The sequence below is a fragment of the Balearica regulorum genome, chromosome 2 (genome assembly GCF_011004875.1).
Source record: "Balearica regulorum gibbericeps isolate bBalReg1 chromosome 2, bBalReg1.pri, whole genome shotgun sequence".
NCBI lineage: Eukaryota > Metazoa > Chordata > Aves > Gruiformes > Gruidae > Balearica > Balearica regulorum.
The window spans coordinates 65,218,518-65,234,459 of record NC_046185.1 but is presented as its reverse complement, the minus strand read 5'-3'; the positions used below and the strand labels follow the sequence as shown (position 1 = coordinate 65,234,459).

The 15,942-nt window shown below is 47.2% G+C and overlaps 1 protein-coding gene across 2 annotated transcripts in view; it reads left to right on the top strand.

Annotated features, from left to right (window-relative positions):
• The first annotated feature begins 1,848 nt into the window (after window positions 1–1,848).
• ZNF516 (zinc finger protein 516) overlaps window positions 1,849–15,942 on the top strand; it is a 103,177-nt gene continuing 89,083 nt past the window's right edge. For both annotated transcript variants that reach the window (XM_075744559.1, XM_075744558.1), the window contains exon 1: window positions 1,849–2,026. The gene's annotated coding sequence lies outside the window, so the exon portion shown is untranslated. The remainder of the gene's footprint in view (window positions 2,027–15,942) is intronic.

Here is a 15,942-nt window from a genome sequence, read left to right as displayed (position 1 = left end):
GATTTCTTACTCTTTGTGTAAAGAAATGCTAAACTACTATATAAACTGTGAGTAGAGAATCTACACTCTTGTGTTATAAGCGTGTGCCCGGGGTGAATTCCTCAAGCTTAGAGAGGTGACGTCTGCTCCGGTCCACTCGCAGGTAAATCCGGCATCAGTGAACTCGGAATTCCCACAAAACACTGCAAGTCTGGAGTAACTGGGAACACTATTTGGCCTGCGATTGAAAAAGCGTGCAGGAAAGATGCTGATGCATAAAGAACAAAATCCAGACATTCCAGATACGTTATTTACTATTGAGGCATTCAAAAACGCTACCTTAATGTAACGAAGCTGCCTTTGAAGGACAGGCAAAGTGCTTTTTTTTTTTTTTTAAAGTGCATCCTCTCTATATTTTGACCAGCTGCTACACACGTCCGATTTTTTTTTTTTTTCCTGTGAATTAGAATTAAATTTGATTGTCCCAAATACATCCCACTCGGGCATTCATGCTGAAAGCAGCAACAATTGTCAATGACCTTTAACACGCCTGCTATTCAAATTAGTGCAGATCATTAATCACACATAGCTTACATTTTATGATTCGTGTATCCTTCATTACCAACTTTCCCTCTCGCTCGCTGCCCCCCACCCCCGCCCCTTTCCTTTATTCCGAGAGGTTCTGGTAATAAGCGCTGGAAAGGGCAGGATTTAAAGCTTCCACCACCACCCCCCCCCGCCTTTCCCCGCCCCAATTTTGTTTTCTTCTCTTTGCCAGCGGTGCTGGAGCGATTTGCGTCCCAAGTGCAAGACGGGGCTGGAGGGAGGCGGGCGCGGGGCCGGTGCGGCCGGGCAGGAGGGCCGGGGCCGGGGGGGCAGCCCCGGCGGGGGGCGCGGAGCCGGGGTAACCGGCGGAGAAACGGGGCGGGGGGGGGGGGGGGAACGACCGCGCCGGGCCAGGGAGCTCCGGGGCGTCGAGATAACACCGACCCTCCGTCAAAAGTCCTCCGTGTCAATTCTACGTCATCGCACATTACGAGACAAAGAAAGAGGAAAAAAAAAAAAAAAAGAAGCCTCCACACCCTTGATGTCTAGTACCAAGCTTTAGCAGATTAAATTGGGCTTTCCAGCCATAGACTAAACATACTCCCCTCGCCTATAGCACACATATTTGGGGTGATTAAACTGAGCTTCGCAAACACGCAGGAAAACAAGAATTGAACTTTTCAGACATAGGAGTGGTGGTGGATTTTTGGTGGTGTGTGTTTTTTTTTGTTTTTTTTTTTTAGAAAAAAGCCATATGGCAGATTGATTTGTTCGGAGGTCTTTCAACTTCCCCAGCGTGGCTGTTGAACAGTATTCCTCTTTGATCTTGATTGAGGACTTTAATGTTGTTGTTTCTGCGCATTTCAATAGATCCATAAATATTTTACCAGTGGAATTCGCCCCCTCCCCAAAGGAAAAAAAAAAAAAAATAAAAAGTTTCTAATAGAAATGCATCTGGGCCAACTCCAGCCCGCACCTTTCGCAGCGGAGGTACGTGGGAACCGGGGAGGCGGCGGGCAGAAGCGCGTCTCCTCGCCCGCAGAACGCGACGCCCGGCTGAGGGGCGGCGCGCCCGGCTGCCCCCCCACCCCCCCCCACCCCGACTCCCACCGCGCCCGGTCGGCGGCGGAGCTCCGGTACGGCGGCACCCCGCGCCCCAACTTTGCACGGCGGAGACAATAGTCGCCGCCGCGGGGGCTCCGCACCGGCCGCACCATTGCGGCCGCCGGGGGACGCGCAGCGCCGGGGCGGGCGGGGCGAGGCGAGGCTGAGGCGCGGCGGGCGCGGGCGCGGGCGCGGCGCGCGGGCGCGGCGGGCGGGGGCGGCGCGCGGGCGCGGGGCGCGGCGGGGGCCGGCGGGCCGCCCCCGCCCGCGCCAGTGGAGCCGCTCGGCGGATCATGTGCAGCTCGCTGCCGCTCGCATGCGGCGCGTGGTTTCACCTTCAGGGCGGCGGGTGGCTCGGCGCGCCCTTCCCCAAACGTTGCCGCCGGCAGCGGAGGAGGTGAGGGACGGCGGGGAGGGGGGCTGGCCCGGGGGGCGGGGGGTCCTCGGGCTGCGCCCCTGGGGGAAAAAAAAAAAAACCAAAACCAACTTCGCGCCCCCCCCCCCCCCCCGCTCTTCCCCCCCCCCGCCCCTTCCCGGGAACGGGGACTGTCCCCCCGGTCATCGGAGCGGCTCCAAAATGGTAACTTTGCGCTGTTTGGCGAGGAGGAGGTGGTCGGTTTTACTGCAGTGGTGTGCTGGAGGGGGGGCTTGCGGGCTCTGGGAGCCTTTTGGCTTTGTACGCTCCGTCAGGGGTGGGGTGGGGGGGCGGACTACGATATTAATCCATTAAGAAACAAAGAACAAATTGCCTCACTTTAAAGTAAAACGCTTCGGCTAATGAAGGTGGGTGATGGGTCTTCGAGCCCCGAGTAGCCACTTAAATTATTAAGTGGGGTTCCCCCCCCCCCCCCCGATAGTATTGATTCAGCGTGTGCGTGAAATGCCCGATGTGTGGCTGTGTGTGTCCCCGTCTCCCCCCCCCCCCCCCCCCCCCCCTTGTTTTTTAGCTACTCTCCGCTCCGTTGCGGGTCGATACTGCGTGATCCCCGTTACAGAAGTACACAGTTTATCAAAGGAAGTTGGGGGTGGGCGGGTAGAGAAACCAATTATTCACATATAGACAGCGAGAAGGACAATGTCTCCGTAGCGATTATTTCCAGAAGAGGAAAATAGCCCGTTTGATGCGGGTGGGGTGGGGAGAGAGGCAGGGAGTTTAATGTATATGTTAAAAAAAAAAAGGGGGGGGGGGATCGAGGGGAAGGAGAGAGAGAGAAAAGAAGAATAGAAATAATGCAGTTCCAGACATTTTGTGCTTTAAAAGCTTTCCTCCTCCTCGTCCCTCCCTCCCTCCCCCCGCTACTATCTTCGGTGATAATTAGCATAGCGCCTAGTCGCGATCCTAATGCGAATTAAATACTTCGGCAAGTTGAGGAAAGTTTGGATGGGTAAACTTCGCTCTGAGGGAACAAGGTGGGGTGTTAAAATAGGCAGTACGTGTGGGGAGGCGTGTGGAGCATGACAGCCGGCCGTTGTTTTTCCCCTCAAACCAGCTAACCTCTGCAATTAACTGCTGGAGACAAACCCTGTGTTTTAAGCCGAAAAGTGTCGGTTTGGAGTCAGCACCATTTATTAGGAGCGTTAATAAGCTCCCAGCAGCAGACAAGGATCTTCTGGGGAATGCGCATTGTGTGTGCCCACAGCTTATCCTTTACATTACCCCTACAGATACGGAGGCGCTCGGGCACTGGGCGTGCAAATATAATTTTGCTCGGACTACTTTCTAAACATTAATTCTGGTCTTTATTTAATCCAGATGCAGGGTTCCCCTCCCCCCCCCCCCCATTTGCTGCCTTATTGTTGGTTTACATTTTCTGAAAAGGCGACTGGTGTAACCTGTGGAATTTGAAATGCAAATAAAAGCCTGTGGGAGTTGAGGCAGAACAAATCAGCATTTATAAAGTGAAAAAGATTTAATGTCTTTGAAAGCATTGCGAGATTTTTTTTTTTTTTAATAAGAAGTGAATCGTGACGTCAAGTCGTTTGGGAAAGATTTTTTTTTTTTTTTTTAATGTCTGAAACGTGGGTATGCGAAGTGCTTACAGGAAAAACAGATTACAAGATTAACATCTGTTAACATGATCGTTTATCTCCAGCCAAAAATAGGTCAGTCCTTTCTTAAGGAAACACGATTGCTGGGCGCATGATTAAATAATGAAATTAGGCTGATGAGTTCATAAATTAAGACGCTGTGCCGACGTGCGTTAGGATCCGACCTGTGACAAAAACATGTAATTCTGAGTCCGCTGGAGAGCGGTGCGAGGTCAAAGTCCCTTTTTTGGGGAGAGGCGCAACTCTCTCGCCTCTTCTTCTTCCTCCTCCTCCTCCTCCCCCCCCCCCCCCCCGCACCCAGGCCGACGGCGGTGGCTCCCCGAACTCTCCCTGCGAGAGGAGAAGTTTCCTCGGCGGGGAGGGGCGCGGGGGGTACTGCCGGGGGGGGGGGGCGGGCAAGGGGGCCGGGGCCGGCCGGCCGGGCCGCGGAGCCCCCGCCCGTTGTCGGTCCCCGCCCCGCCGGGGCGGCCCCAGCGCGCGGGCCCGCCCCCCGCCCCCGCCCGGCCCCGCTCCGCTCCGCTCGGCCCCGGGGTGTCGGGGCGCGGCGAGGTGGGACGAGGAGCCGCCGGGCCGGGATGCTGCCTTCACCCTGCCCCGGCGCTGTGCGCGTCCTCCGCCTTGCCTCGTTGTTTGTTTACATCCCCTCGCAGCTCCCGTCTCAGCGGTGGGGTTGGACTCTTTTTTGGTGTGGGTTTTTTTTTTTTTTTGGAAGTGGATGCAAAAGTGCCCTTATGAAAAGTCTCCTTGGGCTGGTGGTGCCATCGATAATTTTATTTTTTAATTTTTTTTGGAGGAGGATTCACTGATTTCTAGAGGAAGATCGCAGCTCTTCGAAATTGTGGGCTGGCCGCCCTGCTCTCGGCTGGCTCCCGGCCGGTCGGGGAGAGGTCCCAGAAGCCTGCCCGGCAAAGGGCCACTGTGCTTTGGCCCCGTGCCATGGACTTTATTTCATGCTTGCTGCACTAAATGAGTTAACAGCCAAAGGGTTTTTCATTAACTCGACTTGGCAACCGTGTATTTGGTTGGCTTCCCCCCCCAACCCCCCCCCCAAAAAAAAAAAAACAAACCCATAATTTTAAGCAGACACTGAATGGCATAAAATGGGTTGATTGGGGTGTCTGTCTCTTTTTCAAGCTCTTCTGTCAGATTTGCTTTATACCCCCCTCCCCGTGCATGGCATGCAGGTGGGTTGATAGCTAAGAGTTTTGTTTCGCAGGGTGTGCGTGTCTCTGTTTTTGACCATTGCTTTCCCGCAGTGCCTTAAGGCCCCGTGTGTCCTGGAGGGGACCAAGCAGAAGGATGCTGACCCTGAGGTTGCAGCTGACCTGCAGCTGCTCCCCCTTTATCTCCCCCTCAACCCCGCAGGGGGGGGTGTGGCAGGGGCCGAGGGGGGTGTGTGCATGTACATGCTGGGGGGCAAGCTATTGCATGCAGGGCAGGTGCGCGTGGGGCTGGGGGGGGAGTTGTTGCAAGTGGGACAGGTGTGCGTGCACACGTGCACGCATGCAGGGCCAGTTGCATCGCCTGCATGTGGGCCAGATGTGTGTGTCTGGAGGTCCTGCTGGGTATGGGGGGGCACACCAGGATGGGAATCGCGTGGGTGCAGGTGTGTGTGTGCGTGCGTGCAGGGGTGGGGGGCTGCTGCGTGTGTGTACTCCTGCGTGTGTGTAACGCTGGGGCTGTGCCCCACGGGTGGGTGTGGGTGCTGGTGGGCACTGGGTGCAGTGGCACGCCTGCTCCTCCAGTGAGGGCCCCCACTCTTTCCCCCTAGGCTGGCTGCTACTAGCAGGCCAAAAATAACTGTATTGCAAGAGGTGTTGGGTGTTTGGAGGGGGAGAGCAGTGCCAGGGAGGGGTGGCGGTGATGGGAGCAGAGGTTTCATTGAAGCAGGGAGTGTTTTGGGAGTTTTGCTCCTGTAGTTTTGTCTGCGGTGGCTGGCTGGGATGAGTTGTCTCTCAGTGAGTGCTGCTGCTTTGTTTCCCGCCAGCGTGTCCTTCAGCTCTGTCACAGCAGACCCACGGCTGGCCGGCGTGGTCGTGCACTACTCTGCGCACCCCGTCTTGTCCCACTGGGTGGTGAGGAGGGGTGGGCCGTGGTGGTTTTGGGAGCTTTTTCCCCTGGTAAAACAGGAATCTGAAATTGTGTAGGAGCACCTGTGGTGTAATTAGTGTTATCATGCACTTATTCTAGGAGACATCTTTAGTTTCACAAGAGTAGGTGCTGTAGCTGTCTTGAATGAGCTCTGTACAATAAAGTGATTTGTGTTACTGGCATGGTGCGCACCTTCACTAGCTCCTGGTGTAAAATGTTTTTCAGGTATCTGATGGTTGTTGCCTGGGATTTGTTTTCAAGCGTTTAGTTCCTGTAAAACTGAGTGATGTTGAGGTGATGTCTGGTTAGTGATAAGTACTGTGTGGTCTGTGTGAACAATAGGGCATTATAACCCCCCTCTAAACTGTTAGTTTAATACGCAAAGATAATGCTTACAAAAGAATAAAAGAGAAATTCTCACCAAAATTATTCGGTGAGAATAGCACTGTCCTAAGGAGTGATCTGACAGATACAGAGAGAGGAGTGGTATTTGTTAGCACGGCTCCCAGCTAAGCTCAGCGCGACCTTCTAAATTGCTGTTACTGGACTGAAACAATATGCATCGAGAGCTGCATACCGTCCCTCCGTGAATGTGAACGACGACTACTCTGCATCATAGAAAAGAAAACAGTTTACATCACTAAGGTGAAAGCTACTGGTTGTTATTTGCAAGTGACCTCGGTAACAGCATAGCTGGCTGGCATGGAACAGCAGCAGTGACATTCAGCTTTCGTAGATTAAAGTTTTCCTGTGACAGTGACTAATGTCTTTGCTTTAAAAATTAGGTTCATCATATGTTTTTATAGTTGGTCATAGTATCGTGCTGTCACCAAGATTTAATAATAGCAATTATCAGTACAGAAGCGCTCATTGAAGGGGTGAAAACGATTATGCCATCGTTCTGAATCTCTGCCTGTTCAACTGCCCGTAGGTTCAGCCATTTCTCATTTTAGCAAACAAAGATGTTTATGTCTTAACACTTCACAGATCTACTTCGGAAGCAGGGACGTGGGCTTCAGTTGACTGAAAAATGAGCACCCTTTAAAATGCACTTTGCTGTGGGTGCGTGTGTACCAGAGGGGGCAGCCTGGAAGAGCCTCATCGGATGAACGATGTAGTCGCCAACTCTTGCAAAGTTTGGGCAACCTGTTTATTCTGATTTTCTTTTAAAGGTCTTTGCGTGCAGGTGACTTCACCAGAGTTATGTGTAGTTAGCTGTGATCTTAACTGGCAAGTTTTACACTGAGATCCCACCTAATGAGGGGGATCTATATTTAGTATGATCCAAAACCTGTCAACTTTGAAAGACCTCATTTCTGTGAAGTCTTAAATTCATGCCAAGTACTTCCAGGAGTTCTTCGGGATTACATACAGTATGCAAAATGAGCCTATGCATACGCTTTTGTGAGACACGTGACGGAAGTCTGTGTATGTGTACTTAAACTGGAAAGCTGGGTTTGACTGTATTCTTAAAGTCATCAAAATAGTAAGCTGAAATACAAAGTGATTGCATTTCACAGGAATCAACTTGTCCGAGCTTGCAAATTTTACAAGTCAAAGGTGCCTGTTTAAGTTATTGAGACACAAGTATGTATGTGTAGATACATATTTTTTAAGCCTGAATGGGCATTAGATTTCTGCGCAAAAAGGGGAAATGGACAACTGCTGGTTTTCATAGCTGTGTGACGTTCCTCAATTGAGTGAGAGTGTGCACGACCGTCCTATAAATTGACTTGTTGCTTGCAAGCCCAGCGCTGTCCCCTAATAAGCATGCTTGCCCCTCCCATTGACTACTGCTGGGAGTTGCAGGAGGCTGTCTCTGGGTGGAATTACAGTTTCTGTATGTGAGTCTGAAATCCTTAACAATATCGGCAGTTAATCATCTAAAACTTACTACAGTGGTTTTTTAATTATTTTTTTTTTTTCTGCAGCCATAAACTTAAGCCAGATAATTAATCACTGCATGGCAAAAAAACAGAGAAAAAAAGTCATGTTGATTTGATTAGATATCTGCAATATAAATATTTGAACCTTGGAGCAACATTGCTTTTTCAAAGCAAACATCTTACGTGCTGCAAGTGTTTATACACTTCAGTGCTAGAATAAAGCTGTTCTGACTCAGTCACTGAAGGCAGAATTCTGTTTTTCAGTTACCCACTGTAACTGGACAGTAACTCTCTGGGCATCATCTGTACAGTACTTGGGAGTTACAAAGACTTCACAAATAGCAGTATTTCTTGATCGTCACTGCTGTGTTAAAAGTAAATGAGACTTCCTTTCCTTTTCCAGCAGGAGCGATTCTAGTAAATATTATGTTAGTGAGCCCCCATTAAAACATGCTAGTGGATTATGGTCCAGGTGGTTAACATTGCCATGGCTTTCATTAGGATGACGACTTCATTGCAAATGTTTACTTTCATTACCTAACTGTTAGTCAGCAAATGTTCAGTCTCTTGATCTGCTGAACCTGCTTTGCTATTTGACGCCAAGGAGCTCTGTTTTTTTGATGCGATGATTACTCAATGTCAGTTATTCTTTTTTTTTTTTTTTTTGATGTTGTTTACATCTTGGTTATCTGTAGAGGCCCATCAGCGTTGTTACACACTTCATGCTAGCAGTTTCTCCTTGCGTTCCTGAAACTGTATTACAGCAACAGCACTTATGCAAACGGACTCGGGGCATTAAGCATATGTTCTGAGGTTAAATTAGTGTGCGGATGGACAACACTTGCATCTCTTAAGTTCCTGCCAAACTATTTATTGCCTAATAAGTTCTAGCAGGTATTCCATAGCAGTAGTACATGGCTGCTGTAAGATAATTCATCTGTTTACCGCTCCCGAGTTGTGAGCTAACACAGCGAATCGTGCCTGTTGCAGGGACGCTGGGACGGTGGCTGTTTACACGGTGACGGAGTCACATGTTAATGAAGATGCTGGTCTACTGTTGTAAGTCTTATGTCGTGGAGGAACAGAGGGTTTTTACTCTGGATTCAAAACCATTTACGTTCTGGTGACTGCTTAAAACCTATTTTTGCTAACCTTTCATTAAAGTGAATGCTTATGGAAAGGAATTTAATTTGTATCAGCAGGATATTGCGTAGCTTAACGCTCATTCAACAAAATCCACATTTCATTACGGGCTGTTACAGAAGCCAAAGGCCAGGCGTTGCTGTTGTACAGTCGTCGTAAACCCACGGTAACTTTAGTAGAGTGGCTGAATTTACAGGGCTCTGTGTGTGGATGAATTTAGCACACAGCACTTAGCTCCTAATTAAAGCTTATAGTATTACATCCGTAATCAGGGCGCTCTTAGTATCTCTAAGAAATTACTTTTTTCTTTGTCTGCTCTTCTCCCTTTCTTGCCATCTTGCTGTATGGCGTTGGGAGCTTGCTTCTCTGTGTTGGGGCCTTCATGCTTACGTCCCAAAGGAAATGTTTTCCAGCAGCGTACTCCAAATTGCAAAGTAGAATAATTTTGTGGCTCCCCAAATCTTTAAGGCCAGTTTCTAAAATGATCTAGCTTTTAATCTTCTTTTCAAAGTACAACAGAAACTACAAAGCATATGTAATTACAATTTGTAGCTATTTTTAGACTCCTGACATGTTTCATTTATAGTATAATGATAAAAACAAATACTCAGCACAGAGCCTAGACAGACAATTTTCAAACCAACAGCATCCGCTCCAGCTACCCTGCGTGTATTTCATACATGTTTGCTTTGGTCCCTTTTTTTTGGCGGGGGTGGGGTGCGTTTTTTTGTTCTTTTTGGTTGGGAGTGTACCGAAACTGTATGTTTCAGTACATGACTGGGGGAGTGCAGGGAAAACCAGAGTCTATCGGGCAGGTCCTGTTGGGAGTGCTTGCTGAAAATCGGATCATGTGTCAGTGAGTTTTATCGTATTGCACGCACACACACATATACACACAGATGCGTGCTGTGCTTTTTCCAGCAGGTAAAATAAAGGAAGAACGGTGAGTTGACTTGTCACTATTTTTACACTGCATGGAAATGCTCATATTGGCTTATTGCAGGGATAAAGCTGACTTAATAGTAATTTTTCCTTGTCTTTTTTAAAAAGATGGTGAGCAGTGAAGTGGCATTAGTTCTCAGTAAAGAGATAGAGACTGGTGGAAATTGAGGTGTTTTAGTCACCATTGTAGCCTTGTTTTAAAATAATCACATTTATTTATTTAAAAATAGATTTGGGGAAGAAATTAGCCATGTTCTTTGTTTTCAAAAGCGTAACGTGTGTGCACTCACCATATGGTAGCATTTAACCCATATTGTATGAGCTGACAACAAGTCACATTTATGCTCTGATTTATTTTAGTGTTTCAGAATGTTCTTTTTCTGAAATCTAGTACAATAAATGATGCATTTAGGATTGTGCAATGTAACTGTGTCTTTAACTGTTTTGCCTCATTGTTACAGTGATACCAGGTTCATGAGTAAGCGATTTATTTTTTTTTTTCCCTTCTGAAATAATTTCCTTAAGAAATAGTCAGGCTCTGAATGTTGAAATGATTTGCGGGAAGAGTTATGAACAATAGCCAGTGACACAGTGTGTTGTAAAAGGATCGCGGGGTGAGGTGTTACGGTCTCTGCTGGCTGAAACTAGAGCTGCTCCTTTGATGGTTAAGGATGTGCTTGGAAAGATTCCCCCCCCCCCCCCCTTTGCGCAGAGGTTGCTTAGTTGTCTATTTTAATGGATGCATTCTGGCTTCCCTTGCGGTAGACTGAGAGGCACCTGCATCGGTGAGCTGCTACACCCGGTATTGGCAGCCACAAGTACAATAAAACCATCAATCAGGCAGCTTAAGGATTGACTTAAACAATTAGGGAAATAAGGTCTCTTATTTTCCCTTTGGATTTGGAGCCCCTGGGAATTGTATTTTTAGGCTTTCTTTCCCCCCGTGCCATCCGAGCTATGCGTATCTTCAGGGATTCAGGAGATGGGGCTCTGCTCAGGAGTCCCGAGGCGCGCAGTAAATAGGAGCGAGTTAGCCCCATACGGTGCGTCCTGTGAGAACTTCCAAAAGTCGGTGGCGCTCCTCGGTGAGGTACCAGTTGCTCACCATCTGTCTCTTAAAGTCATTTCTTTTAACCTTGGAATACAAAAATATTTCAACAAGGTTATTCATGTGTTTGTGTGAAGTGTCTATAAGCGTACCGAAAAACTGCTAAGCTTCTAATTTCAATGTGGTGTTTGAATACTAATGTATCCCAATTAGAAATGGCTAATGCTGTAATTTATAGAAGTTGAAAGGAACATTAAACACCACCCTTCCAACACTAAATACAGCTTTTCCTCCTGTGTGTAGCTGCTTACATGAAACCAAGGGTCTGTCTTCCAGATTGTTGTGCTAGCACATTGATACATCCTTGGATAAACTACCAGTCTCGTGTATTATCACATCCACCTCTTTGCAACATCCTGTGTATAACTGTACCTTTAGCTGATTAACACAATACTTTCTTGGTTCTGTTTTTAATGACTCTGTGAATGCTTATTTTAGACCATTTTTAGAGGAGTGTTTTCATCACTACTGAGAAAAGCTGTACAAAATCTATAAATACTTACTTTAATTAGATTTGTTCTGTTTGTCTCTTTTTTTCTTTTTCTTTTCCTCCAGATAAATTTTACCTCTGTAATGAATGCTGTGATCTTCAATGCATAATTTATGTTGACATTAATAATGATACTTGGAGAATGGTTTAATGTTGGTTTGAGAAAACATGTCCATTTATGTTGGTAACCTCGGTCCCATTGAATTTGAACAGATTTTAGTACAGTGAGCCATGACTATTGGTGGTATGATGAAATAACCCACTTCTTCTCATCGTGGCAAGCATATTGGAGAGTTCATCTTATCACGAACGGTACATACTAGGTGTCAAGTGACATGCCAGACACACAGCTTTGCTTCTGAATGACTCCTTCCAATTAGAAAGTAATGGCTTTAATGGGATCAACTGAGTAACCGGAGTCTCTTAGTTCTCCAGTGCCAGGAGGTGTATATTTGCAATGTTATTTATTTATCTGGTCTTTAATGAGTTGCAAAATTGTTGGTAACCTTGGGTGAATTTAGAGGAGGGGGGAAATACTATGTGGAAATTGTGGGATTAATGGTTTAGCAGTCGGGATTAAGAATAGTCTCAGCAAATTACCCTGTTGATACTGAAGCCAGAATCTGTTAATGGGGTTACAAGCAGATTGGTTTATCAGTCATTTATTTTCTGGGTTGATTAGGGATTATAGTTTGCCATGTATTTGTATCACAAAAGTAAGCAGTGCAAAATGCAAGGATTGCTAATATTTGACTTCAAAGTTTCATGCACTTAAAAGGAGGGTGTCTGGAGCTCAGAAGTGTCTTCTAGACTGTGGGCAGCCTTTTCCCCCAGATTTTGATGCTTTGAAGTGGATGTTTAAGGAGCCTGGGTATTGTAAAGGGGTGGCTTGGCTTGTTAAAAGTCTGAAAAACACAGCGAAAGCAGTAAGGCAATCTATGAAATTCATGCAGGCCACTAAGCACGAAATTTTAAATGCCTGTTGCCGAATAGTCTGCTGTTGCGTCTCCTACTGTTTCAGTGCAGAGCCTAGGGCATTTTTTTTTAGTCACAATAATGGATATGATGTGCAGTCTATGCGGTAGACTGATGACTTCTGTGTGTCCTGTTCTAACCTGCAAACAAACTGTCTTCGTGTGTACCCCCCGCGTAACAAAACCTTTTAACTCCCACCCGTATCTTGCGGGTCACACGTTTGTCTCTGAGCTAGGTGTGGAATTGCGAACCGGGGCGTCCCCTCCGAGTCCTCATCAAGAATGAGAGCCACGATGGAGTCCTTTAGATACTGCTCTTATCTTCCACTATCTATCTCAGGAGACGCTGTGGCTTTCACACCCTTTGCTACCATGTCCTGGTGTACAGCTTGAGATAACCTAGTGACATTTATTGGCTTTTCAGTACTTGCCAAGTGAAGTGCAACAAAATGGCAGGTGAAGAAGATTTCTGCAACTTTTTAGCTAAATCTGGAGCGCTGGGGAAGATTGGTGGGGAGACTGGTAAGTGTTTTCGCTTCCTTAGCTCTGACAGGAAATAAGGGGGAGAACAAAAAGTTTTAAGAAGAGAAATGCTGAACTGGTTTGAGAGAGGAATGGAAGATATTAGCTACAGAGGAATCCACTGGGGACTGGCCAATCTGGCAGGCTGAGGAAAGGGAAGGAGATGGGGTCCTTGAGATGTAAGAAATCTGGCAAATTCCTTACCATTCTCTTCTCCCCTTGCAAAAAGCTTGTCCAGGCATCCTGCAGGCTCTGGGACTGGTGTCCAGGGGTCAAGGCTTGTATCACCAGGCTGGAGAGGAAGACAGATGGTTATCCCCTTACCTTGGCTCTTCCGTGCGTGAGTGTTGTGCTCCCGGAGGATGAGAGATGGGAGACAGAGCGTAATGGACGTGGTGAAGGATGAGCAGCCCAGGGCAGTGGCAGGATCCAGAAGTTTGTCTGAAGTTTGGTTCGAGTCCTCTCTGTTTCGGGTTGTTAGACCAGCGCAGGTTACTCTGCAGCGTGTAAGGACCCTTCGGCAGTCCTGCTGGCTCCGGAGGGTCCGGGAACACTGCTGTCAGAGTTGGTGCTTCCCCTGCACAGGAAAAAAACCCACCCATCGTTCAGGAGAGTTCTCTGTCCTCTGTTGTCCTCATGGAAGAGGATGCGCTCTCTCCTAGACTAAACTCTCTTCAGCATTTGAGAAAAAGGATGAGATGATCAGAAGTGTGAGTCTGACAGCTAAGAGGATGCTAGACGTGAAACAGATTTTTGTTGTTCTTACAAACCCGGTTTATTCTGCTTTGTTTAGTGTATTTTACGCTTTGGAAATGAGAACAGTATTTGAAGGGCTGAGATCCCAGTTTCTTATTCTAATATGCAAAATGAAGTTTTCAGTTTGAATTTTCTCATTAGCCATTTAAAAAGAAAATATCTGTGTAGGTATAGGGGTATGTGAGTGTGGAAAAAATACATGAAAAATCACACAGTCATCTCTACTTCCATGCTGCTAGGGTCCAGTGGATTTTGACTAGCATAACTCAAGAGTTTTCTCATGCAGTCTTACAGTGGTTCTACAAAGTTTACTGAAGACAGATACACAGAATTACTCTTTGTGTAATTCCACGCACAAGGTTACACCTTGCGTTCGGGATGACGGAGCTGTGCCAAGGTGAGCTGGTTGACCTGTAAAGATGTCCCAGCCGTTTCACGGCTGGCATCAGTGTCGGTCTCCGCAGCGACAGTGAAGAGCTGGTGTGGGCAGCAGCTGCGGCAAAAGCTGGAGGAGAGGGAAGGGCAGGGTGTGAGGAGCTGAACACAGCCGTAAAGGAAAGGAGGATGCAACAAGACCATACAGAAACAAGAGGGAAGAAAATGGGTGTTTAGAGGAGCCAGTGGTTGAAGGCAGAGAACCAGTTTCCCCTGTAGCTGGGGACACCGGGCTTCTGTTGGTGGGTGTCTTTGTTTCATTGGAAATCACCATGGCAGGAATCTGGGGCTATCTGCGTTAAGGTAGTAAAAGGATCATTGCCCCTTGGTGATGCTTTTCTTCATGAGTGGTGAGGCTGAGGTGGCAGCTGGAGCTTCCCTACTTGTCATATCCCTTTACAGATTTGCTGGTTGTTGCTGTCTGGGATGGGTTAACGTGGTCTAACTGAGATCTTACTTGTTTGATTTCCCATGGCACTGGCTTGCTGGGTGGTCTCTGCCATCCCTCAGCAGCACAAAAAGGAGACAGGGAGTGTGCAGAGCTGTGTAGGAGCAGGATATGGAGATAACTGGTGTTTATCTGGTGCCTAGCATGTGCGATCCTGCTCCATCACCAGGGGTCCTGGGGGTTACGGAGAGGTGTTAAGCGGAAGGACAAGAGGAGGTTGGCCAAGCACGTGTATTTGCATGTGCATGAAGTAACTTCATCTTTCTTTTATGTGGTTACTTTAAGGGACTTAAGACTTGGTTCCCACTGCACAAGTCACTGTTTATCACAGACACTTTTCCTGCCTCTTGTTCCCCCGATCCGCTTTGCTCTGCAGTCCTACTGCACGCTTCTGAACTTGAGCTGGTGTCAGCATTCAAAACCCGAAGGTGGAGGAGACTTGGGATGAGTGGGTGGATGTGGCATGTTGAGCATGAGAGTTTTTGGAGGAGGAATATGAAGTGGACCAGGTTTGCGTTCAGGATGAAAATGGGAACGATCCGAGTGTTGCAAGGGGCCCGTGAGAAGGATGGGGCTCTGCCGAGAAACTGGGCTGTTGGCATGGGAGGGCTGGGAGGGTGGCAGGCGGGATGCTGACAGCCACCTAAGGCTGATTAATTTTTGGCACTGGCAGCAAACTTTCTTAAAAAAGAAAACAAATTGCTGTGAATGAATAGAATTTGTTAAGACTAGTTAGGTTTGTGAAAGATGCGTGTCAGCAAAACCAGACATTAAAAAAAAAAGAAAAAAAAGCACTTAGGAAGTCTGTTGTTCATCCCCCGTCTTCTCTGTGACTACTCATGAATCTGTCCTGAAAGCACATTTTCTAGACGTGACTTTTACTGCTACAACCTTAACTCTGATTAATTTTACAAAGAATGTGCTGGGTATAATGTTTCTGATCTCTTGAAAAGTAGTAACTTAATGTTTTAAGCATTATAAAGGAGATAAAACGAGGACATGCAGCAGTTACTTTTTCCAAACTTCTGTAGTTATGTTCAGTTCCTTTTGCCAATAGTTGTCCCTTAAGTCAAACCCCAACATGATGATCAGGTAAAGGTGTGTGGGGACGTGCCTGGCATCTGTTTTTATCTGACACAAAGTCAGCGGTTTAGGCTTACAAAAGATTATGATTTATCAGGACAGTATAATTATAGCTGTTGTCATACGGTGGCACCCAGTAGCAATGATGATCTGTTGCTGTTGTTCCGGGATGTATACAAACACATAGTGAGAATCGGTCCCTGGACTTGATTGTATCTTCGCTGTGTACATGTGGTTGTATGGATCCATTAATGGGTCATTAAAATTCTTCAAAGCATATCTGCTGTCAAATTAAATGCTAATAAATGCCTGTTAATTATCACAACCCTCTTCGCAATAATGTTATTAAAATTGAATTTACTGTGCATTTTACTACAGAAGGGGGG